The 23,256-nt window shown below is 54.1% G+C and overlaps 1 protein-coding gene and 1 long non-coding RNA gene across 6 annotated transcripts in view; one reads left to right on the top strand and one right to left on the bottom strand.

The window, feature by feature from the left end:
* Positions 1-23,256, top strand: part of STK32C (serine/threonine kinase 32C) — a 127,437-nt gene that overhangs the window by 25,700 nt on the left and 78,481 nt on the right. Inside the window, exon 1 of one of the 5 annotated variants that reach the window (XM_063607614.1) lies at positions 13,376-13,394. The exons of the other annotated variants lie outside the window; for them this stretch is intronic. The gene's annotated coding sequence lies outside the window, so the exon portion shown is untranslated. Of the gene's footprint in view, positions 1-13,375; positions 13,395-23,256 lie in introns of those variants that run through there. 5 annotated transcript variants of the gene reach the window in all.
* LOC117978642 (uncharacterized) lies at positions 9,706-13,418 on the bottom strand. Its single transcript, XR_004669317.2, has 2 exons — positions 13,300-13,418; positions 9,706-11,791 (listed from the first exon to the last, which is right to left on the bottom strand). It is a non-coding gene; the product is annotated as an uncharacterized LOC117978642 (long non-coding RNA).

Raw genomic sequence — 23,256 nt, 5'->3', positions numbered from 1 at the left:
AGAATTGAGGGTCTCCAGTTTTCCTTCCCCTCAGCCCCTCACATGCTCCCATTCTATCCCTTCTCTGACTTCGGTGAAAAATTCATTTTTGGGGTTGAACTTGGTTAGGGGGTCTTTCTGCTGCTGCTCTGCACCAGAGCTGCATGGCGTTGGGCGAGCCCCTTCATTCCTCTCTGTCTTGGTGTCCTGGTGATACCAAGTGAACCTGAGAGGACGCTCCGGCACCTTCCCGCTAAGCAGCTCTGCAACCTGGGGGGCGCTCGCCCGTCTCGGGGTCACAGCATTGAGTCTCCAGCCTGACGTGGCATTAGCCCGCCAGCAGGAAGTAGCTCCTCCCTGAGGGGGTTTGCCTTCATCTGGGGAAGGCTGGAGTGGACAGGCCCTTGCAGGCTGTGGACGGCCCGCCCTGGGCGCCGGGCCAGGCAGGCAGTGAGGCAGGACCAGGGGCCATGAGACTCCTCAAGTCATCTCTTGAAATTAGAAACACCTTTGTTTTTTCCTAATTATGAAAGCATTAAAATGTATGCATTTAAAAACATTCTATACTTTATGCTACGGTATCTGTAACTTCAGCATTGGGATCACGGTGTCACCTCCCAGCCTTTTTCTGGAAATACGGTCCCAGGTACAGCCGTGGAGAAACACTCTCTCTTTGTTAGCAGAAGTGGGATCCTGCTCTGCATGCCAATTTGCCGTAACGTGCTTGTTGATTCAGCAATATGTCGCCAGCCTCTTCCAGACCTGAGGCATCATTTGTTGGCTGAATTTACAACAGTTCTCAGCCCCAGGCTGTGGACCCGAGTCATTCACTGGGCACTCTTAAAAAATGCAGATGCTCAAGCCCCACACCCATGAACTGTGGGTGAACTGGGGGGGGTTTGGTGGGTTGAGGGTGGGGCTCAGGCTTTTTTTTTTTAAGCCCCTCTTGAGTTTTACCAGCAGTCGAGGCTGAGATTCCCGACCCTGCAGTGCTCCCCTGAGCAGCTGTGACTTACTCTGCTTACTTAGTTTCCTGTCACAGGACCGTGAGGTGTTTCTGCTTTATAAATATCATAAACGACGTATTGATGAACATCGTTGCAGATCTTTGTGCACTTGGCATTGTTTCCCTAGGATACATTTTTAGGAACGACATTGCTCAGGCAAAGGGGTCCATGTGAAATACCTTAACACGTGTGGCCGCTCAATTGGTCCCTCTCTGAGCATTGTTTGTGGGCCATGCTGTCGTGGGGTAACCGGGCAGAGGGGAAGCAGGGAGACTGACAAGACAGGGAGGCAGGAGCGAGTGCAGTGGGTGGCAGGAGGCACCTGCAGGGGAGAGAACCAGACCACCTGCTGCCAGCGGAGCTGGCGGGAAGGGAAAACCCATTTTCACTTGCTCCAGGAGCGGGAGGGTTTGATCGCCTTTTCCCCTGAATCCTCTCCAGCTTTGGGTATCAGCAATGTTTCTATCCTTTGCCAGTCTAAGAGATTAAAAGATGGCACTCATGCTTTGAGTTTCTTTGATTACCAATGAGGTTCATCATCTTTTTACCTTAAATGTTTAGAGCATTCAGCTCTAAACACATTTCACGTGTTTCCACACTTTTTGAATTGCCTGCCCATGCTTGTTAGCGGCGTGTGTCCTGTGTCCTGTGGGATGGCAGCCGCAGGTTCCTCTCGCCCTTCCTGGTACACAGGCTGAGCCTTCAGCAGCTTCCCTCCCACGTTCCTCATTTATCTTTTAATGTTGCTACTTGGCTTTTTTCTCTAGGGATGTGTTTAATTTGTGTGTGGTCAGATTCATCATCTGCCTTTGTGGCTGCGTCCGGCCTTGCCATTATGTGACAGCAGTCCTTCCCAGCACAGTTAATAATAATTTAATTCATAAACCTGCATCTGTACTTTCTTCTAGCGCTTCTGTGGTTTCACTTTTTGTGTTGGAAATTGCAGCCCGTAGGGAGTATCGCTTGACGGAGAGTGAGAAAGCTCTCTCCTCCTTGCATTAGTTCTCCTCTTTCCCAGGATGAGTGCAGTTAGGATGTTTCCCCGTGTAGGGATCTGAGGCCTCCCACGCAGCCCCTCACCGCAGAGCCCCAGGCAGGCTGCGCCCTTGCTGCTCCCGGCCTGTGGGACTGGAGTGGGACCGTTTCCACGCTGGCTGCTGCTGATGTGAAGGAACGTTCCACTTTCACAAGATTCACCTTGTGTGTGGCTGAGACTTCGCTGCCTCTTGCACATGACTTCACTTGGCTAAATTCTCATTAGTCTATAGCTTTGAAGTTCATTTTGTTGGCTTTCTGGGTGGTCTGTCACGTTGCCTTGGAGTGACTCTAGTGGCCCCGTGATGGTTTTGCCTCGTTCTTTCCTTATGGTGTTGCCGGAGCTCATGGAGCAGAGAAGAGAGAAGGTCCTGAGCCCAGGGGCTGCCGAGGGCTGGGGACAGCTCCTGCCGCACGGTTGGTGTGGACGGGTTGTCCTTCCAGAGCGTCAGCTTAGCCCTAGTGTGGGAAAACTTTCCAGTCAGGTGTGGACTCGCATTTTGGAGGGTGCCCTTTCCTTGCCTCCTGACCCTGTGAGGCAGGGGGTGGGGGGGTGGGGGGGGTGGCTCTCTGTGTGGCCCAGACACCCATCCCCCACAGTGCAGGCACTTGGTGGTCAGAAGCCTGGTGGCTGCAGAGGCCCCTGGTCTGGGGTGTGGACTGGGGAGGAGGCCTATAGTCCTGGCCTCCTGCCGGGCACCCCCTCACATGTTTGCTCCTGGCTTCCCCGGTTCTGGGCCCAGCACCGGGTGTCCTGGGGGCCCTTGGGGCAGCTGTGCAGCTTGATGCCTCTTCTCCTTCCCAGCTGTGAGGCTGCTCTAGAATGGACTCGGGACCTACTGTCATACTTTTTATGTAACAAATGTCAGCTCTGCGTGTCTATCCATCTGGTTGTGCATTTTACAAGGCTAAAAATAAGCCGGCTTTTCTTTTAGAACTTGAACCACCCAGCTTTCCAGTGGAGAAGTAATGCGAGGATGCCTTGGAGGTGATTTTGTTGAGGGATTGATTCTCTGCGGGTGAAGCCCAGAGACACTCCAAGGTGATCTGAGGGAGGCAAAGGCACAGACAAGTGTTTCTTCCACACGGAGCCGGGACCGCTCAGAGCAGCTTTCCTGCCTGTCCCGGACCCCCAGTCACCCAGGGCTTGTGAAAATGCGGCTGACCCAGCCGGCCTGGGGTGGGGCCAGGAGCCCACATTTCCAGCCGGCCCCAGGCGGTACCAGCGCTGCTGGCCCGCGGACATACTTTGAGTGTGAGAGCTTAGTGAGTATACAGCCGGTGCATCATGGTGAGTGAGGGCAGGAAACTCACGGGGTGCTGGTCCCTTGGCCCGGGCTCCCGATGGGCCTGGAGGGGGATCTCTAACCCTCTGTACCACGGGGTTGCCAGTTATCAGAGGGCGCCTCGCGGTGTGGACTTTTAATTTGCTTTTCCTCCTTCTGTTCCTCTCAGTCCTCTTGAAGGCCCAGCCTTCTCCACACATGGCCGACGTGCAGCTCCTGGTTCACACCTTGCATTTTCACCCGGCCCAGTAGCCCGCACTGTTTCCTTTACGCTGGGATGCGGCATCTGTCTTCTGACCCGGATCTGAGGCAGGGTAGTCTGGTGTGTCCACTGGCGGGTTCCTGGGGAGTGTGGCCCCGTGCTTTTGGGCGGAGCATCCTGTGTCCCTGAGCCCACTGCGGGGCCTTGTCTTCCCCGTGGACCCCCACACCTAACGGGAGCTCCCAGCTGTGTCAGGCAGGACCCTCCTAGGGAGGAACCCGGGTTCCAGGCCAGGCCCTGCAGGATCACTCAGAGCAGCTTCCCAGACTTCCTCTTGAGCCCCTCGGCTCTTACATCAAGTAAGGGCCTGTGCCCTGTGGCCCTGACCCTGTCTCTTCCTGGTTGGGAAGCTTGGAGCTGAATCTGGGCTCATGTTAGTGGAGGACCAGGCCTTTTACTTGGTGTCAGGAAGCTCAGAGCTGAATCTGGGTTCACATTAGTGGAGGACTAGGCCTTCTACTTGGTGTTGGGAAGCTTGGAGCTGAATCTGGGCTCATGTTAGTGGAGGACGAGGCCTTTTACTTGGCGTTAGGAAGCTTGGAGCTGAATCTGGGCTCGTGTTAGTGGAGGACTAGGCCTTTTACTTGGCGTTAGGAAGCTCGGAGCTGAATCTGGGCTCACGTTAGTGGACGACCAGGCCTTCTACTTGGTGTCATTTCCCTTCCCAGCCAGATTTTCCTCCTCACCTAAAAAGCTCCGTTGAGCTGTGTGTTTCTCTGAACCTCCCTCCCTCTGCTGTCTGTGTATAACTGGAGATAAAAATAAAGCTCTGTGAACCACCATTTCTCCTGCTGCTGCTGACTAATACTTGGGCACGTGGCGAGACCTTGGTCTTCTCAGCCACCCTCCTGAGTGGGATGCCGCCTTGTTCGGCTCTGGCTGTCAATGGGGGCGAGTGGCCACCCGGGGTGGCATCTCTGTGCCTGGAGCACTTCCTTACAGGTCTCCTGCCCGCCCTGGGCGTGGGCAGAGACGCAGGCCCCTCCCCTCTCCCAGTATACAGGGAGACCAACCTGCTGATTGATGATAAAGATCAGAACTTGAGACAGTTTGGGGAAAGCTATAAGCAATACAATTGCTGTTATTTGTATGGTATGCCTGCTTCATCAGAAAACAGTTTCCTCATTGATTTGAAATCTATTGTTTTAAAAATCGAGGCTGCTGCAGAGATCAGCATGGCTGGGCAGGAGTGCAGACGGAGGTGCTTGCCCTGGCCTGGCTTTGTCCCCCCAGGATTCCATCCAGCCTCCTCTCACCCCACTTCTCCACCTGTGAGGAGGGAGCCCCCATGGTCTCTGCCACGTTTCCTTCTGGGCTCTGGCCCTGCCAAGCCTGTGGAAACCCATCTCGATGTTATTTAAGTTCTGAAGCCAAGGAGATGGTGTAGGTGGGAGTCAGTGTCGCCCCCAATTTATTAAAAATAGGAACCGAGCACATTCCATTTCTCACAGTGATTTAGAAAGTTGACTTTGCAAAGGTTTCTCCTCTTTTGAATTCACATCATGACTCTCCGTCCTCCAAACGCAGAAGGCAGAAAGTGTGATAGAGCAGGAGAGAGGCGCCTCTGTGTTTGGAATGTCTGCAGGAGTCTAGCACGGGCGTTGCACGCATTCTGGGGCCTTGGCAAGGATGACATTTGTCTTGTTTTGACCACGATGCTGGGATGTGAGCAGGAGTCCGCGGGGGTTTTGGTGCCGCCTACTCCATGCACCTCTGCCTCTCCCTGTGCCAGCGCCCTGGGTCCCGTCGTCAGTCACTTTGGGACGTCTGACCTCAGAGCCTCTGTTCGCTGTGGGAAAGCTGTTCCTGGCGGCTCTTATGCCCAATAACAGGGCTCGGGGTCCTGGCACCGCGTTTCTCAAACCGGGTCCTGTTCGTGCCCAGGGGACACATTGTTCCACTTTTCTATTGCTGCTAGTAAACTACCCCACACTAGTGACTTATCAGCCTCCTTGTGGTTTCTCACGATGCTGTGGGCTAGGAATTTGGACAGGGCCTAGCGGGGACGGGTCTCTCTGCTCTGCATGACGTCTGTGGGACCAGAATGTCCACCGTGGCTCCCTCATCCATGTACATGCACCTCGGCCAGAACGGCTCAGAGAGCTGCGGGCTGGTGGAAACCTCCCCAGGGGTCTTGTCCCGAGGTCTCAGTTAGTTTGCTGTTGGCTGGTGGATCAGCTGTCCATGCTGCTGGGTCTCGTCCTGGGGTCTCAGTTCGCTGTTGGCTGGTGGATTAGCTGTCCATGCTGCTAGGTCTTGTCCTGGGGTCTCAGTCCACTGTTGGCTGGTGGATCAGCTGTCTGTGCTGCTGGGTCTTGTCCTGGGGTCTCAGTTCTGCTAGTAGATTAGCTATCCATGCTGCTTAACGAATTTCCTCATAGCCTAGTGGCCCACAGTGAGCTACATCTTATCGTTTCTGAGTCGGTGATTCAGGAGTGGCTTAGCCGGTGCATCCTCTTGGTGTCTCTCATGAGGCTGTGGTGAAGATGGCAGCTGGGGCTGCTGTCACCTGAAGGTTTGACTGGGACTGGAGCGACCACTTCCAGGCCAGCTTCCCCATGTGGCTCCTGGATGGAGGCCTCTGTTCCTTGCTAAGGGAGCTTCCCCACACACTGCCTGGGTGACTCCACACACGGCACTCAACTTCTTCCCCCATGACCCCAAACACAGCGCTCAACTCCCCCCCAGTGACCCCACACACGGCGCTCAACTCCCCCCCAGTGACCCCACACACGGCGCTCAACTCCCCCCCAGTGACCCCACACACGGCGCTCAACTCCCCCCCAGTGACCCCACACACGGCGCTCAACTCCCCCCCAGTGACACCACACACGGCGCTCAACTCCCCCCCAGTGACCCCACACACGGCGCTCAACTCCCCCCCAGTGACCCCACACACGGCGCTCAACTCCCCCCCCAGTGACCCCACACACGGCGCTCAACTCCCCCCCAGTGACCCCACACACGGCGCTCAACTCCCCAGTGACCCCACACACGGCGCTCAACTCCCCAGTGACCCCACACACGGCGCTCAACTCCCCCCCAGTGACCCCACACACAGCGCTCAACTCCCCAGTGACCCCACACACGGCGCTCAACTCCCCCCCAGTGACCCCACACACAGTGCTCAACTCCCCAGTGACCCCACACACGGCGCTCAACTTCCCCCCAGTGACCCCACACACAGCGCTCAACTCCCCAGTGACCCCACACACGGCGCTCAACTCCCCCCCAGTGACACCACACACGGCGCTCAACTCCCCCCCAGTGACCCCACACACTGCGCTCAACTTCCCCCCAGTGACCCCACACACAGCGCTCAACTCCCCAGTGACCCCACACACGGCGCTCAACTCCCCCCCAGTGACCCCACACACGGTGCTCAACTCCCCAGTGACCCCACACACGGCGCTCAACTTCCCCCCAGTGACCCCACACACAGCGCTCAACTCCCCAGTGACCCCACACACGGCGCTCAACTCCCCCCCAGTGACCCCACACACGGCGCTCAACTCCCCAGTGACCCCACACACGGCGCTCAACTCCCCCCCAGTGACCCCACACACGGCGCTCAACTCCCCAGTGACCCCACACACGGCGCTCAACTCCCCCCCCAGTGACCCCACACACAGCGCTCAACTCCCCAGTGACCCCACACACGGCGCTCAACTCCCCCCCAGTGACCCCACACACTGCGCTCAACTCCCCCCCCAGTGACCCCACACACGGCGCTCAACTCCCCAGTGACCCCACACACGGCGCTCAACTCCCCCCCCAGTGACCCCACACACTGCGCTCAACTCCCCCCCCAGTGACCCCACACACTGCGCTCAACTCCCCCCCAGTGACCCCACACACGGCGCTCAACTCCCCCCCAGTGACCCCACACACGGCGCTCAACTCCCCCCCAGTGACCCCACACACGGCGCTCAACTCCCCAGTGACCCCACACACGGCGCTCAACTCCCCCCCAGTGACCCCACACACGGCGCTCAACTCCCCAGTGACCCCACACACGGCGCTCAACTCCCCAGTGACCCCACACACGGCGCTCAACTCCCCCCCAGTGACCCCACACACGGCGCTCAACTCCCCAGTGACCCCACACACGGCGCTCAACTCCCCAGTGACCCCACACACTGCGTTCCCCTCCCTCCCTCCCCAGTGACCCCACACACGGCGCTCAACTCCCTCCCTCCCCAGTGAGCTGAGCAGGAGCGAGAAGCCACAGCGAGGATCTGAGCCACAGGCTCCTCCCAGCATGTCCTGTTAGGAGCAAGTGAGCAAGTCCAGCTCATCCTCAGGGGAGGGGAGCTGGACCCCGCATCGGAAGGGGCTGCCGTGGGACCTGTGGACATGTCTCACACCACCACAGCCGTCCTCAGAGTCTCGGCTTCTTCTCCCCACTGGGCCCCACATTGGGGCAGCAGGAATTCCTGAGAGGCCCCAGGGCGCCCACAGACGCAGAGGAGAAGATGCCGGGCCTAAGCCTCAAGAAGGCTGCCTTCTGCTGGTTGGAGCCAGTCACAGGCCCAGCTCAGATTCAGGGGAGGGACCACACAGGGTGAAGTCTCCGCATCTGGGGGTGGGCTAGGGCTGCTGCGGGTCGGCCGGGCTGTTTGGAAGAGCTGGACATGGGGCCGGGAGAGCAGGGAGGAGTTGGAAGCGTGACCTTCAGGGAGTGGTGCTGCCGCCTGCCACCTGCCAGCATCACACGAGTTCTCTCTCGGCCACCTCTAACCCCAGTTTAGCCACATGGCCAAGCACCAGCCAGTGTACCCGGGTCGCTGCCACAGAGCACCAAGACCCCAGGAGACACAAAGCATCTTCTGAGCTTTGAAACTGAAAGAGCTTGGAGGGAAGGCTGTTTGTACTTGAGAACAAACAAACAGGAAGTTGGAGTGGAGTCAACATCTTCCTGAGTTTGGAAAATGAAGCCCCAGAGACCAGGCGGGTGTGCACCTGCTGCTGGCCGCGGGGCGGGCCCCTGACTACGGGGGCTTCGCCGGGGAGTCTCGGAGCTCTGGCTCAGGGCTTCCTGCACTGCCCCTGGAGGACGCACCTGTGACTGCCAGGGTCTTTGTTTATTTTGCCCCCAATTCTTTTTCCTTTTTCTTGTAAACATCAGTCATCTTGTGTGTCTGAAGTGATGTTTTATCTCCAAAGGCAGAAAAGATAATCTGTAAAGTTAGCACATGACTGAAAGAGGGAAAAAGATGAAATAGGAAGAAAGATACAAAGGAAAAGGGGAGGAAAAAGATCTGTTCCAAAGAAAGCATTGGACCCTGGGACCCCAGCCCCAGAGTGCGTGGCCCAGCTAGTACCGGGGCTGGCGTGGCCCCTGGTGGGGCTGGGAACTGTAGGTGGCAATTGGAAAACCCAGGGTGGGCTAACCAGGCACAGCCACAGCAGGCCGTTCGGTGGATCTTCGGGGTCTGCTGGCAGCGGGGGCGGAGGCACGGGTGGGGTGGCAGCGAGGACTGGCTGCCCTGGACACGCTGGGGATGGCCACGGAGGAGGGGCCGGGGCATGTCCTGCAGAGGGTGTGGGGTGGGAGCCCAGCAGGAGGGGAGTCCTCTGTCATTGGGTCCTGGTGCCCCTTCCCCAGAGCCACAGCAGCCAGAGGCGCAGGAAGGAAGGGGCCTAAGCCGTGACTGTCACCCGCCCAGAAGCTGCACCTGCTCGGGCACCACAAGGAAACAAAAGGTGAAAGGGGTGGTGAGTGAGTGGCGGGAGAGGACACTGGGCAGAGCCGTGCCCAGGCCTTGGCCTCTGTCTGTGGCGATGTCCGCCTCCCTGTCTCTGGGCCGCCTCTCCTTCCCTGCACCCCCTGCCGTGGTCTCCCCACTGGCCCTGACACTCCTTTCCAGAGCCACAGAGGCTTTCGGCGTCCCAGAGGATGCGGGCCTGCGAGTCCTGCCTCTGTGGCCACCATGCCCCGGGGTCGCCTGGGACATCTGCTTCCTGCCTGCTGATCGGTGTCATTACTCACAGCGGCCCCTTTCTGTCTCCAAGTGGCCTGGTTTGGATGATCAATTGTGTGGTTGCCCGGTCTAACCACCAGATGCTGTGCCAGGACGATCTCTTTCTTCCTTTATAGCTTTTTATTATATAATGAAAGTGACGAGAAAAAAAATTAAGAAATCCAGCATCTTGTGTCATCTCAGCACTGATAACCATTTGTAGTTTTTCACATGACCTCCCAGTTCATACTGGAAAACATGCAAAATCTATGTCGCCTTTTAAATTTCAGGATAGTTTAGATTTATAGAAAAGTTGTGAAGCTGATACAGAGAGTTCCCTTGTTCCCCAGAAGCAGTTTCCCCTCACGTCACCGTCTGGCATTAACCGGGTACATTTGTCATATAACTAGAGGGCCCGTATTGATACCTCGTTGTGAACTGAAGTCCACACTGGGTTCAGATCTCCTCAGTTGTTCCCCGGTGTCCCTTATCTGTCCCAAGATCCCATGTTACATGAGTCTCGTGGCGCCTTAGTCTACTCCGTGCTGTGACCGTTTCTCAAACTTGCTTTTTATGACCTTGACAGTTTGGACACTGGTCAGCTGTGTTGTAAAATGTCCTTTAACTGGGATTCATTTGATGTTTCTCTCAGGATTATGGGTCTTTGGGAGGAAGACCACGGAGGTAAATGCCATTCTCATGATGTCATACGAGATTACACGCTGTCCACACACCTTCCTGCCGATGCTGGCCCTGTCACTGGTGAGGTGTCTCCACCATGACGTCCCCTTTCCCCCTTTTCCACACTGTCCTCCCTGGCAGGATGGCACCATATGCAGCCCACACACTGGGTGTGGGGGTAGTTATGGTCCCCTCATCAAGGGGGCTTATCTATATACGTTATTCAGAATTCTTTTTTTTTTTTTTAAGATGGAATCTTGCTCCGTCGCCCGGGCTGGAGTGCAGTGGCACAACCTCGGCTCACTGCAGCCTCTGCCTCTGGGTTCAAGCGATTCTTTTTCCTCAGCCTCCCGAGTAGCTGGGATTACAGGCGTGCGCCACCACACCCAACTAATTTTTGTATTTTTAATCGAGACAGAGTTTCACCATGTTGGCCAGGCTGGTCTCAAACTCCTGACCTCGTGATCCGCCCTCCTTGGCCCCCTGAAGTGCTGGGATTACAAGCGTGAGCCACTGCACCCGGCCTGGAATTCTTCTGTGTAGATTTGTCTCTTCCTTGAATTAATTCTGTTACCCCGTCATTGATATCACTGTAGACTCATGGGTGCTGATTTTACACGTTGGTTGTAATTCGTCACTGCTTGGATTTCTTCGTCACCCCGTCCCAGTCTGGCCACTGGGAGCTGTCTGTTGCCCTGGCTCCTTCGACACCCCTTCCTCGGTGCTTTCGTTGTTGCTATTGTGAGTTTCTGATCACTTCCTCACATTCGGGCACTGCACGATGCTGCAGGCTCACCCCGTGTGTTTCCTTACCCAGCCCTAGAACTGGCCATTTCTCCAAGGAGCCCTGGTTTCTTTGTTAGGAGGATGGTGTTAGACACTGAGCTCTGGGTCCCATTGTGCTCCTTGCTCTGGGGGGACAGTGATCTTTTTAAAGTACAAAGCCCATGTTGTCACTGCTGGCTTAAGACTCTTAGCTTTTCCTGTCACTTTGTTTGCTCAGCTTAACGTGGTTTCCGTGCACCTGCTCTGTGCACTGCCGGTGGGCGTGTGAATTGACAGGCCTCCTTTGGAAGCTGTTTCTCTGGGTTTACTGAAGTGGCACAGTCCACACCGAGAGGGGCAGAGGCCGCTGACATCTGGAGCTGTCCTGGCTCCGCTGGCTGGGCCTCAGTGTTCCCTTGTGGACCGCACATGATTTACCCGCGTCATACACAGGCAGGACAGATCACGATGAAACAAAGCCACCACACGTGGCAGCTGCAGGACCTGTGGCCTGTCTCCATGGTCAGGACTTCCGGGGAAGGGGACGGAAGTCACTGCAGGGCTCTGGAAGACAGAACCTGGGGCTCTGGGGGGGAAGAGCTGTCCATGGTGCTGGCCCTGGGTTGGGGGCTGGTGCACTGACCCATGCCTGGATCAGAGGCTGAGCTGTTGGCTGTAGATGGTGCGAGGTCAATGGCTGATAGCTGTGTACACAACTAGCTGGAGCTCCTGAGGGGCTAAGAGTGAGCCATGCATGTTCGTGTCCCGAGAGTGGAGAAGGGCGCCAGGCATCAGATGGCGTTTGGTGTGTGGCTGTTGAGTGAATAAGCAACATGCTTTATTTCCCATGCTACGAAAGTGTCAGCCCACAGCCCTATTTCTTAGCCCTCCATTTTCAGCAAAACTCAAACTCACTCACTCCCTGCCATCTGCAGGCCTCCCCTCCAGTTCTCCCAAAACCCAATGGAGCTGGAATCTGCCCTGCCTGCCCCAAAGATGCCTTGGGGCGGGCCCCTCCCTGTGGCTGTGCTCTGTTCCCAGCCTTCCTTGGCCTCGACCTATGGCAGGGTCTGACACTCCTGATCCCCAACCCCCTTCCCCATGCCCGCTCCATGGCCTCCTTGGTGGATCCTCCTCCTCTCTGACTCTGACTCTGCCGTGCTGGGGCCTCGGGGCTCTTTCACCTCCCGCTCCACCCACACACTGGTGATCTCACGGTTCAAATACCACCTATATGGCAGCGACTCCCAATTCCTGTCTCCAGCTGGGACCTGTTTCCCACATTCCAGGCTTTTCCATCCACCCTCCGACTCGACATCGCCACTCGAGTGTCTCAGTTCGGCAGGTTCAAATGCGAGTCCTGATGCCCCCACGCTGGCCCCGCCTGAAGGCCCCTGCCTGTGCCCACCTCTGAGCTCCCTCAGGGGCCCCTTCCCTCGTGCCTGTGACCGTCGGGTGTTCTCTTGGCTCTACCCTCTGAAGGGCCCCCTCTGCCCTGGCTCCTTCTGCGTCCCCGGAGCAGGCTCTGCCCCAGCTCTGGTAGGGCTTCCTCGGGGCTGCCCCCACCCCCATTCCCCAGGCAGTGGCTGGTGTGGCCCAGTCTGCTGGACCTCCCACCTGCTGGGCTCCTGGCTCTGTTCTTCAAGCCGAGGCTCACCACGTGCCTGGCTGTGTGATCTCCCCACCCCCACTCTGGCCCTGCCTGCCCTGCGTTCCCTCCGCTGTAGCCGGCCTGACTGCTGCTTCTTAAAAGAGCTCTGCCCACGGCACCCTCAGTGTGCCTGGCCGGCTGCCTCACTCCCCTGGCCCAGTCTGGGTGGCAGACGCTCTGCAGTAACGCCCACCCCAAGCCAGTGGCTGAGGATGACAGGGCCTTCATTCTGCCACCTGCCCTGTGTCCCCATGAGTCCAAGGGAGGGCTTGGCTCGCTGTCACACTGGCCTGTGTGAAGGTGCAGCCACCAGGGGCTGGAGTGGGAGAAGGAGTGTTCTGAGATGTCTTTTGCTGGCGAAGAATTGCCTGCCCTGGCCTGAGAGTGGCTCACAGCTTGCTGGCCAGGACAGTCGCTTGGCCCTGGGCCATCTCAGAGCCAGGAGGGGAGCCCGCCAGGCACCAGGCCTGGGTGGAGGGACCGTGAGAGTAGCGATGGCCACTCCATCCTCTCAGCCAGGCCCACTCTAAGTCCTGCCCCAGCCCCCCGGCCCCAGGCCTCTCTTGGCTCTTCCCCAGCGCTGCCCTCCCTGCACGCATGCATGCGCTGCACTGACCGCCCCGCACGTGCCGTGCTCCCCGCTTGCTGATGTTTGCCGTTCGCCGCTCACCTCCGGGTCAGCCTCTTGCCCTGCACGTTGCGTGGGGCAGGTTTCGTCTCCTTGGCTCGGTCTTGTGTCCTGAGTGACTTGCAGCACTGGAGCAGGTGAGCACCCACCGAGTCAGCAGGAGGACGTCTGCATGGGGAAGGGAGGGGAGAGGGACCAGGGAGGGACCGGCAGCGGGTCGTCGCGGGGCTTGGGTGCCATCTCCAGAGGGTGAGAGGTTGGCAATCTGATGCCCTCCCTCACACCTTTCTTACAGAACAGCTCCAGGGGATGGTGTCAGCCAGGCCTCTGAGAGTGGCTTCCCAGGGTCTGGTGTCTTTTTTTCGATAATTCCAGGGCCTGCTTTGGGTGGGGGTCTTGCGTTGGGTGCCCCTCAGAGCACCTGGGCTGGCACCGGGAATCTGTGGATTAGCCTGTATGGGTATGAGCACAAGCATGGGAGTGCATGAATATGGAAGCATGTGTGCAAGCACGAATGTATGAATGTGTTTGTGTGCATGAGCATGTGAGTGTGTGCATGCATGTGCATGTATGCATGTTTATGTGTGCATGAGCATGTGTGAATGTGTGTGCGTGCATGCGTTTATGTGTGGATGAGCGTGTGTCAGTGTGTGTACGTGCATGAATTGTTTACATGTGTATGAGTGTGTGGATGAATCCGTCAGACTGAGTGTGGATGAGTGTGTGGGTGAGAGAGTGTGTGTATCGACGTGCATGTGGTGAGTGTGTGAGCCTGAGTGTGGATGAGTGTGTGACTGGGTGAGAGAGTGTGGGTATCGATGGCATGTGGTGAGTCTGTGAGCATTGAGTGCCCGGATGGAGAGGCCGAGGCCGATACCCAGGCCCTCGGTGGCAGTGAGGGGACCCTGTCTGGCTGACACATGGTCCTGGGGGTGCTTGTGAGGGCTGGGCTTGGGCTCCTGGGCTCAGAGTGTGCTGCACTGGCTGTCTACTCCTCGTGGAGGTGCTTGTGTTGGCGCTGGATGTCCAGGGTGGCAGTCTGCGTCCAATGTCCTTGCTCTTCGTGACTTTAGAGAGTAGCTGAAGTGTTGAGGCCCAGTGCTGACTGAGGTCTGAGGCCAGTCCTGGGAGGTGCTCAGTCCCTGTAGGAGCCTTGGGCCCCTGCAGGGGAAGCCTCCAGGTCTAGACAGGTCAGTGCGACGGTGGGAAGTGAAGGCTGGGGCCGTATGTGGACCTCACTGCAATGCTCTTCTTCCCCGCTCCCCACTGGTGTCTGAGAGGGGAGACACACCACCTCTCGCTGTCAGCATCAGGCTTGCCAGGGCAGGAGGTTAGGAATGGCCATCTTGTGCACACAGGTGGACATGGAGGCCATGTGGTCTGTGTCCTTCAGCTCTGCAGCCTGAGGGTCTTCAGTGCAGGACGGCAGGCAGGTCAGAGCTAGGGTGGGGGGGATGGGGTCTCTGGGACCTGAAGATTCTCTCTCGAGGCCTGTTTCATGAGCCCTGTGGCTCTGCTTGAAGCCTGGCATAGCTCAGCCTCAGCGTTCATGCGGGAGTCTGGATGCGTGAAGGATGGTACCTGGATGGTGTGATTCTAAACTCAGACTTGCAGAGGGGCACTCTGGAAGGCTCCAGGCCCACCTCCATTGGGCGGGCTGGCATCTCATGGGCACAGCCCTTCTTCCCACTAGGTGGCCTGGGCTCTGCAGGTGACCATGCCTCTAGGCTTTCTTTGGCACAGCTTGACCATGGACTTCTTTCTTCCAAGGCCACGAGGAGGTGTCTGCAGGGCTCCTGGGTCCTCAGAAAGCAGAGCCTCATCCTCACAAGGATGACACACATCTCAGACCGAGAACATCCAAGGGGACAGGGTCACCCACAGCCAGTGGAGCCTGTCCTTCCCGTGGACCTGTGTGGCCTGTCCAGGGGCCCAGTGCAGTGGATCGCAGGAAACCTGTGCCAAAATGAACTCACATTCCTTTAATTAAGAAATGGCAATGCTCCAGAGAGCGCAAGCCAGCTCAGCCACCGCCGAGCTAATTGGAAGGTTCAGAAAATTTCCATTAATTACACTTGCCCTCCAGTGGTTTCTTCTCTTCTACGTGCAGTGGCTGTGTTGATTTTGTGTTTTCAACATACAAACAGTGAGGTCCCACAGCCATGAGGGCTGTTATCGAATGCAGGAGAGAGTTGGAAGGGAGGCAGGGGAGAGCCAAGGCAGCGGAAGCCGGTGGAAGACTGGCTGTGCCTCTCCTGCCGTGTTTCCCTTGGGTTGCCCTGGAGGTGGCCCTGGGTGTGGTGGGTCTGGATGGGTATCCCTGGACATGGTGGCCCTGGGCTTGGTGGGTCTGGGTGTGGTGGCCCTGGTTGGGTGGCCTCCAGCATGGTAGCCCTGGGCACGATGGCCCTGGATGTGGTGGCCTTGGGTATGATGGCCCTGGGAGGGTGGCCCTGTGAACAGCAGTAGAGCCTTGGGCCCTCAGGGCAGCGATGTCCAGCGCCCCAGGGCTGTGGTCAGGGGGATGCCTCAGGACACAGCATGCTGGACACTGGCTTGGTCTTGGCATCCTCCTGGGTAGTCCTGGGGACCTTAGCTTCTTAGAGGTCTCTTGGAATCCATCCTCATAAACGTCAGAACAGTCAGATGATCTGGCCAAGAGGATCTGGCTTTGAGTTTGGAGATGTCACTCTCCTGTGAGCGTGCATGCATACACACGTGCACAGTAATCGCATCCTCTCTAGGTACTACCTGCTGCAAGAACACGTTTCTGTCTGTTGCTGAGAAAGCCATGTGGGCAGGGGCCGGGTTATGTTCCCTCTGGACTCCATAGGATCTTGCACATGTAAGTGCTCAATAAATGCTTAGATTTAACTTAACTGGGTAGAAAGAGAAAGTGAATGAGTCAGTGTGGAAGGGAGCTGGGCACATGGAGGTTGGGCGTTTTGACCATGAGTGTTGCACAAGGCTGTGTCTCCCTTAGGGAGCGTACTGCGGTGTCCAGTGGGCAGGCATGGCCCAGCCCTGCTCTCCTTTCTGGCTGGGTCCCGGGGTTCTTCTTGGGGTCTATGGTGGAGGCATCTGCTGGCTATAGGGTGGCCGGCTGTTATCTTGGAGACACAGCAGAATCTCTTTGGCAGGTGTGGCCAAATCGGATTGCTGTTGGATGACCATATGGTTTTCAAGAAAATTATGCATCTGAGGTTGGCAAATAATGGGCATTTCCAAACGTGATGTGATAAGTTTTGATATTAGGAACATTTGCATTTTCCTGATGACTGATGATATTCACGACTCTTTCATGTGCTTATTGAACATTGCAGTGGACCGAATGTTTGTGTCCCCACCCACATACATATGTGTTGAGATCCACCCTCCAGAGTGATAGTATTAGGACCTAGGGCCTTTGGGAGGTACTTAGGTGATAAGGGTGGAACCCTTTTGAAGGGGATTAATGCCTTTATAACAAGGGATCCCAGAGGGCTCTGTCACCACCTTTCTACCCTGTGAGAACATGGAGAGAAGACAGCTGTTTAGGAGCCGAGAAGTGGGCCCTCACCAGACACTGAGTCTTCCGGTGCTTTGATCTTACACTTCCCAGCCTCTACAGCTGTAAGAAATAAATCTCTGTTGTTTGAGGAATCAGGTCTATGGCAATCTGTTATAGTAGCCTGAACCGACTGAGACAGTCATTTGTGTGGCTTACTTTGTGAAGTGTCTGTGCAATTCTTTAGCCCATTTATGTGTGTGTTTTATTAAGTTGTAGGAGTTTAATGATTCTGTATTCAAGTCCTTTGATGGACAGATGCACTGTGTTTTCTTCCAGTTTATGGCTCACCCATTCATTTTCTCAGTGGTCTCTTTTGATGAGTAGTCTGTGTCTCCTCTAAGAAATCTTTGTCTATCCTAAAGTCAAGTTTAGGTCTAAGATACATTTAAAATTAATTTTTGTGCAGAGTGTGAAATGGGGGTAGAGGTTCATTTTTCCATGTGGATATCCATTTACTCCAGCATCATTCATTGAAGAGACTTAGCTTTCCCCATTGGATTACCTTCATGCTTTTGTCAAAAACCAGTATGTTTGGGTCTATTTTTTTTATCTTTCTTGTTACCAGTAACACACTGTCTTGATTATTGTAGCTTTATAGTAAATCTTTAAATGAGATTTTTATGTCCACCGACTTAGTTCATTTCCCAAAATTGTTTCAGCAATTGTGGATCCTCTGTATTTCCATATGAATTTTGAATATAAACTTGTCAATTTATATGTACAGAAGCCTGCCAAGATGTTGATTCAGACTGTGTTAGAAATATAACTCAGTTTTAGGGAGGCTGGACATCTTAATAATAATTAGTTTTTCAATCCATGAACATGGTACATCTCTCCATTTATTGAGGTCTTCTTTAATTTCTCTCAGCATGGGTTGCCGTTTTCAGTATACAAGTCTTGTACGTCTGTTAAATTTATCCCCAAGTAATTTTTGTTTTATGCTACTGTAACTGGCATTATTTTAGTTGTATTTAAAAATTTTTATTGCTGGTGCATAGGAATATGTTTAATTTTTAATATCAGTTTTATTGAAGTCTAATTTACATAAAATTCACACATTTTAAGGCTGAGATTTAATGAGTTTTGACAAAGGCATACAGTCACATAACCACTACTGCAATAAAGATGTAGAATATGTCTGTCACCTCAGAAAGCTCGCCCTTGACCCTTTACAGGCAGCCCAGCTCTGGGCTGGAGTTGGCTACACTGGCTCACAGGAGCCAATTCTGCATCTTTGTCTCATTCCTCTTTAGTTCTTAATGGTGGTTTTGGAGAAAGAAGTTTTAAATGTTAATGAAGTTCAGTATATCATCAATTTCTTCCTTTACGGTTTGTTCTTTTTGTGTTCTTTCTAAGAAATCTTCGACCAACGCTTGATCACAAGGATTTTTTCCTGTGTTTTCTTCTAGAAGTTTTATAGCTGTTAATTTTTGTGTTTCACATGCGGTGAGGGTTGAGGATTTTTTCCCCTCTTCTTCCCTCCCCCACTCTTCTCCTTTTTATAATCTGGATGTTTTTATGGTCCAGCACTATTTGCTGAAATGACTACCCTTTCCTCATTGTATTACCTTGGCACCTTTTTTTGGGGGGGGGGGGGAAGAGCTTATAATTGTGGGTTTATTCCTGAACATTATTCTTTTCTGTTGACCTGTATGGCCGTCTTTACCCCAGTTCAACACTATTTATTACTGTAGCTTTGTAAGTCTTGGAAGCAAAACCCCAGTTTTGTTCTTTCTCAAGATTATTTTGGCTACTCAGATTATTTGCTCTTTTATCCCAGCTTGTCAATTTCTGCTACTCATTAGTATTATTTGTACTCTTCTGGAGGAGAGACTGATTGGGATTGCACTGAAACTATAGATCAATTCAGGGAGAATGGATCTCTTAAAAATTGAGGATTTTTGGCCAGGCGCAGTGGCTCACGCCTGTAATCCCAGTACTTTGGGAGGCTGAGGCAGGCGGATCACCTGAGGTTAGGAGTTTGAGACCAGCCTGGCCAACATGGTGAAACCCCGTCTCTACTAAAAATCACAAAAATTAGCCGGACATGGTGGTGCACGTCTGTCATCCCAGCTACTTGGGAGGCTGAGGCAGAAGAATCACTTGAACCCGGGAGGTGGAGGTTGCAGTGAGCAGAGATCACGCCACTGCACTTTAGCCTGTTTTGACTGAGTCTCGCTCTGTCGCCCAGGCTGGAGAGTACAGTGGCACGATCTCGGCTCACTGTAGCCTCCGCCTCCCGGGTTCAAGTGATTCTCTTGCCTCAGCCTCCCAAGTAGGTGGGATTACAGACTCACACCACCACCACGCTCAGCTAATTTTTGTATTTTTAGTAGAGACGGGGTTTCACCATGTTGGCCAGGCTGGTCTTGAACTCCTGACCTAGTGATCCGCCTCCCTTGGCCTCCCAAAGTACTGGGATTACAGGTGTGAGCCACCGTGCCTGGCCAAAAATTGATTTTTTAAATCTATGAATCTGTGGCAGTTGGGACATTTTATTTTGGTCGTCTTTAATTTTTCTCAGCACTGTTTCCTAGCTTTCAGTGTGCAAATGTTGCAGATATTTTGTTAAATTTATCCCCACATATTTTATGTTTTTTTAAAAATGAAATCTATTGCTTATATTGTCTTTGTATTCTCCAGCCTTGCTTAAACTCACTCAGAACTTCCATTATCATATTTTTAGATTCTTGAGGGTTTCTCAAATCATTTGCGAATAAAGACAATTTTGCTGCTTTCTTTTAAAACTTTCTGCCTCATTGCACTCTCTGGGATCTCCAGCACAATGAGTAGAAGTGAGAGCAGACATCCTTGCTGTTTTCTGGTCTTAGGGGGAAGCATTCAACATTTTATTATTTATTGTAATGCTGGCTGAGCCTTGTCATATGTGCTTTTTATCAGGTAGAGGAAATCTCCTTCTCCTCTTAGTTTGCTGAGTTTTTTATATTTTTAATTATTAACAGTTGTTGAATTTTGTCAAATGCTTTTTCTTCTGTATTTGTGGACATGATGATTTTTCCTCCTTTATTTTGTTTGTGTAATAAGTTACATTGACTTTTGAATATTATACCAACCTTTCATTTCTAAATTTGTTTTTATGTGCTCCTGAATTCAGTTTTCCAATATTTCATTAATAATTTTTACATCTGTGTTCATTAGGGATATTAGCCTGTGTTTTCTTTCCTGCGGTGTCCTTGTCTGGTTTTAACATCAGGCATGTGCTGGCCTCACAAAATGAGTTGAGCGGTGTTCTCTTCTCCTCGATTTTCTGGAAAAGTTTGTGTAAGGTTGGTGGTGTTTTTCCATTAAATGTTTTCTAACATTCACCAGTGGTGCTGTTTGACCCTGGAGTTTTCTTTGTGTGAAGATTTTAATAATGAGCTCAATTTCTTTAGGAGATAAAGGATTATTCAGATCTTCCATCTCTTTTGTGTTAGTTTTGATAATTTGTGTCTTTCAAGGAATGAGTTTTGTCCATTTCATCTAAGCTGTTGAGTTTGTTGCATGAAGTTGTATTATTTTCCTTTTTTTTTTTTTTGAGACAGAGTCTCGCTCCGTCACCTAGGCTGGAGTGCAGTGGCTCAATCTCGGCTCACTGCGAGCTCCACTTCCTGGGTTCACGCCATTCTCCTGCCTCAGCCTCCCGAGTAGCTGGGACGACAGGTGCCCACCACCACGCCTGGCTGATTTTTTGTGCTTTTTTAGTAGAGATGGGATTTCACTGTGTTAGCCAGGATGGTCATCTCCATCTCCTGACCTCGTGATCTGCCCGCCTCGGCCTCCCAAAGTGCTGGGCTTACAGGCGTGAGCCACCGCGCCTGGCCAGTATTTTCCTTTTAATGTCTGTAGTGATTCCGCCCTTTTATTCCTCACATTAGTGTTTTGCGTTTTGTTCCTTGTCTATAATAGAGGGGAATGATGCAATCTATCGCTATGTCTGTTGGTTAGTCTGTTCCTTCCTTTCATTTTGTCTATTTTTGCTCCACATATTTTGGGTTGTTGTTGGGTGCATTCACATTTAGGGTTGGTATCTTTCTGATAATTAAACCTTTTAGGAAATGTTCCTCTGCACATTGGTCAAATATCCCTTGTTTGAAATGTGCTTTGATGTAGTCACCTAACTTTATGATGAGTGTTTTCATGATGTATCATTTTCCACCCTTTTCCTTTTTAACCTGTGTCTTTAAATAGGAAGTACATCTTTTACAAATATATAGTGGTGTCTTGCTTTTAAAAATACAGTCTGAAAATATCTGCTCTTTAATTGGAATGTTAGCGTCATTATTGATATGGTTTTCCTTGAGTCTACAGTGTAGCTAATTTTCTCTGTGTTTCCATCTGTTAATTGTTTATCATCAGTCTCCCAGGGTGAGAATATAGACTCCTGAGGGTGGGGACGTTGAGCTCTTTGTGGAGCTCCACAGGCAGGTGTGGGAATGTGTTCTGGGTTCATGCCTGGTCTTTGGGCAGGTGTGGGAATGTGTTCTGGGTTCATGCCTGGTCTTTGGGCAGACGTGGGAATGTGTTCTGGGTTCATGCCTGGTCTTTGGGCAGGTGTGGGAATGTGTTCTGGGTTCATGCCTGGTCTTTGGGCAGACGTGGGAATGTGTTCTGGGTTCATGCCTGGTCTTTGGGCAGGTGTGGGAATATGTTCTGGGTTCATGCCTGGTCTTTGGGCAGGTGTGGGAATGTGTTCTGGGTTCATGCCTGGTCTTTGGGCAGATGTGGGAATATGTTCTGGGTTCATGCCTGGTCTTTGGGCAGATGTGGGAATGTGTTCTGGGTTCATGCCTGGTCTTTGGGGCAGGTGTTTCACAGGGCTGCGGCTCTGTTCGTCTGAGGGGAAAGGCCCATGCAGTCGATGCTACTGGGGGCTCTGTGGGTGTCATGGGTGCTCAGAGTCCCTGCGGAGCCTCACAGGGTGAATCTGCTGCCCTCCCAACCTCACCTGCCCTCCCAACCTCACCTGCCCTCCCAACCTCACCTGCCCCTGCAACCTCACCTGCCCCCCCAACCTCACCTGCCCCCCCAACCTCACCTGCCCCCCCAACCTCACCTGCCCCCCCAACCTCACCTGCCCCCCCAACCTCACCTGCCCCCCGCAACCTCACCTGCCCCCCCAACCTCACCTGTCCCCCCCAACCTCACCTGTCCCCCCCCCAACCTCACCTGTCCCCCCCCCAACCTCACCTGCCCCTGTTCTCCACCTTGATGCCACCTCCTCCTCTGCCCGTCTCCTGCGGGGCTTCCCCTGGGGCCCGGCAAGCCGCTGTGGACCCTGCAGACCTCAGGCACGGGTGGATGCGGGGCTTGTGGTCGGCGTCTGCTCTTCACCACCATCCTCCTGTGGTCCACGTGCCCTTTCAGTTGGCCAGCTCTGCTCATGGTTGGTCAGAGGCTGTGGGATGCGCTTAAAAGCCTCAGCAGCAAGTCCTGGAATTTGGAGAGTCTGTGACAGAGAAGGGCACATTCCGTGGCCAGACAGGTTTTGATTCTGTGCCATCTGTGTACCTGCCTCTGACCATCAGGTGGGGGCTGCACCCGTCTTCTCCTTTGGTTCCCCTGGACTTTGGATGGGGTGGGGCTGGACTCAGGGAGGCCTCCTGGGCAGTCTGGGGTGGCTCTTCCCAGCAGAGCGTGGGGAGAAGTGGAGCCACAGCCAGCCATGGGGGCGGAGGAGGAGGCAGCAGCTGTGTTTCTCAGTCTCAGGCGCAGCGGAGTCGGACATATATGGCACCACGTGTTCCCTCCTCTTAGTGCTGGGGTCATCTCCATGACAGCCCGCGGCCTCTCCCTCCTCCTCTCTTCAGCTCTGCAGATGCTGGACCCTCAGGTGTTCCCCAAAACCGGGCCCAGACCTGCTGCAGCTTGCAGGTCACAAACCGCCCCCTTCACTGGCCTTCTGTGCCGAGGAAGATGGGCGGCCTGGAGGGAATCTGCCTTTCTAGAGGCTGGAGCCCTCCCCGCTGCCCATCTGTCTGGGAGCCTGGTCCCCATGACACCCTCCTCTCAGTGAGTGCATCCAGGACCCTGCCTCCGCTGGTCGCAGGGTGAGGGGGGCGTGGCTGCTGCTGGACCTTCGCAGCCTCGTCTGCGTTCTGCCAACGCCTGTTTGCTCCGCTCAGATTTCACAGGGCAGGTTGTGCCATTTTTTCTTGTAACTTACCCGTGTTACAGTCATCCCCAAAGCCACTGATCAGCGTGTTGCTCTGTGCTGAAAACGTTTTGCTGGGGTGTCTTCAGTAGCGCTCACAGAGCTGAGATAGCAGAGAGGACTGGCGCAGTCCCTGGGGCCTGGGGCCTCGGCCGGCCTCCCGGCTTGGTCTTGGCCATCGTGGCCCTGAGGTGCACACGCCTCTCCCTGCTCTGTCTGGTCACTGGATTCTTCTCTGCTGCCCCCGGGTTGGCTGCATGGAGTGGGGTCCGCCTTGGTGGCCCTTTTGTGGTCA

This window comes from Pan paniscus, chromosome 8, assembly GCF_029289425.2.
Source record: "Pan paniscus chromosome 8, NHGRI_mPanPan1-v2.0_pri, whole genome shotgun sequence".
Lineage (NCBI taxonomy): Eukaryota > Metazoa > Chordata > Mammalia > Primates > Hominidae > Pan > Pan paniscus.
This window is presented reverse-complemented; position numbering and strand designations above follow the sequence as displayed.